Genomic DNA, 2,500 nt, shown 5'->3' on the forward strand with positions numbered 1-2,500 from the left:
GTGAAGGCAGGCAGGCAGGCAGGCTGGCAGGCTGGCTGGCTGGCGGATGAGAGTGGAGGCAGGAGGAAAGGAAAAGGGTTAGGCTGGGAGCCAGCCCTTGAGGTTGGTGAAGGCAGGCAGGCAGGCTAGCTGGCTGGCTGGCGGATGAGAGTGGAGGCAGGAGGAAAGGAAAAGAGTTAGGCTGGGAGCCAGCCCTTGGGGTTGGTGAAGGCAGGCAGGCAGGCAGGCTGGCTGGCTAATGAGAGTGGAGGCAGGAGGAAAGGAAAAGGGTTAGGCTGGGAGCCAGCCCTTGAGGTTGGTGAAGGCAGGCAGGCAGGCAGGCAGGCTAGCTGGCTGGCTGGCGGATGAGAGTGGAGGCAGGAGGAAAGGAAAAGGGTTAGGCTGGGAGCCAGCCCTTGGGGTTGGTGAAGGCAGGGGCAGGCAGGCAGGCAGGCTGGCTGGCTGGCGGATGTGAGTGGAGGCAGGAGGAAAGGAAAAGAGTTAGGCTGGGAGCCAGCCCTTGGGGTTGGTGAAGGCAGGCAGGCAGGCAGGCAGGCAGGCAGGCAGGCAGGCTGGCTGGCTGGCGGATGTGAGTGGAGGCAGGAGGAAAGGAAAAGAGTTAGGCTGGGAGCCAGCCCTTGGGGTTGGTGAAGGCAGGCAGGCAGGCAGGCTGGCTGGCTAATGAGAGTGGAGGCAGGAGGAAAGGAAAAGGGTTAGGCTGGGAGCCAGCCCTGTGAAGGGTATAGAGCTGGTCCGGCGTGCCACGGCCGGGACGAAAACCGCATCGTTCGTCCTGAATCGGAGGTTGGACTGTGTATGCACAGTATAGTATGTGGAATATATACAAAGGTTGAGAATTTTTAAACAAAAATAAAAGAAAGTAATTGTGAGAAATAAAGAAAAGTAAAAGAGGTTGCTGTATGCCTGGAAAAGGCCGGAAGCCTCCCCACGGCTGTGAGAAGGCCAGGGGGTCAGGCCTGGAGCCAGCCCCCAGCAGGAGTAGCAGGCTGGGGGTCCTGGAAAGGCTGGAAACCTCCCCGTGGCTGCGAGAAGACGAGGGGGTCAGGCCTGGAGCCAGCACCCAGCCTGCTCCTCATGCTGGGGGCCTGGAAAAGGCCGGAAGCCTCCCCACGGCTGTGAGAAGGCCAGGGGGTCAGGCCTGGAGCCAGCCCCCAGTACGAGTAGCAGGCTGGGGGGCCTGGAAAGGCCAGACGCCTGCCTGTGGCTGCTAGAAGAAGACGAGGGGCTCAGGGCTGGAGCCAGCACCCAGCACGAGTAGCAGGCTGGGGGGCCTGGAAAGGCCAGAAGCCTCCCTGTGGCTGCTAGAAGAAGACGAGGGGGTCAGGGCTGGAGCCAGCACCCAGCACGAGAAGCAGGCTGGGGGGCCTGGAAAGGCCAGAAGCCTCCCTGTGGCTGCTAGAAGAAGAGGAGGGGGTCAGGGCTGGAGCCAGCACCCAGCACGAGTAGCAGGCTGGGGGGCCTGGAAAGGCCAGAAGCCTCCCTGTGGCTGCTAGAAGAAGACGAGGGGGTCAGGGCTGGAGCCAGCACCCAGCACGAGTAGCAGGCTGGGGGGCCTGGAAAGGCCAGAAGACTCCCTGTGGCTGCTAGAAGAAGAGGAGGGGGTCAGGGATGGAGCCAGCACCCAGCACGAGTAGCAGGCTGGGGGGCCTGGAAAGGCCAGACGCCTGCCTGTGGTTGCTAGAAGAAGAGGAGGGGGTCAGGGCTGGAGCCAGCACCCAGCACGAGTAGCAGGCTGGGGGGCCTGGAAAGGCCAGACGCCTGCCTGTGGCTGCTAGAAGAAGAGGAGGGGGTCAGGGCTGGAGCCGGCACCCAGCCTGCTCCTCGTGCTGGGGGCCTGGAAAGGCTGGAAGCCTCCCCGTGGCTGTGAGAAGAGGAGGGGGTCAGGGCTGGAGCCGGCACCCAGCCTGCTCCTCGTGCTGGGGGCCTGGAAAGGCTGGAAGCCTCCCCATGGCTGTGAGAAGATGAGGGGGTCAGGGCTGGAGCCGGCACCCAGCCTGCTCCTCGTGCTGGGGGCCTGGAAAGGCTGGAAGCCTCCCCATGGCTGTGAGAAGATGAGGGGGTCAGGCCTGGAGCCAGCCCCCAGCACGAGTAGCAGGCTGGTGGGCCTGGAAAGGCCAGACGCCTGCCTGTGGCTGCTAGAATAAGAGGAGGGGGTCAGGGCTGGAGCCAGCAACCAGCACGAGTAGCAGGCTGGGGGGCCTGGAAAGGCCAGACGCCTGCCTGTGGCTGCTAGAAGAAGAGGAGGGGGTCAGGGCTGGAGCCAGCACCCAGCACGAGTAGCAGGCTGGGGGGCCTGGAAAGGCCAGACGCCTGCCTGTGGCTGCTAGAAGAAGAGGAGGGGGTCAGGGCTGGAGCCGGCACCCAGCCTGCTCCTCGTGCTGGGGGCCTGGAAAGGCTGGAAGCCTCCCCGTGGCTGTGAGAAGATGAGGGGGTCAGGCCTGGAGCCAGCCCCCAGCACGAGTAGCAGGCTGGGGGGCCTGGAAAGGCCAGACGCCTGCCT

Source organism: Chaetodon auriga, unplaced genomic scaffold, assembly GCF_051107435.1.
Source record: "Chaetodon auriga isolate fChaAug3 unplaced genomic scaffold, fChaAug3.hap1 Scaffold_84, whole genome shotgun sequence".
Lineage (NCBI taxonomy): Eukaryota > Metazoa > Chordata > Actinopteri > Chaetodontiformes > Chaetodontidae > Chaetodon > Chaetodon auriga.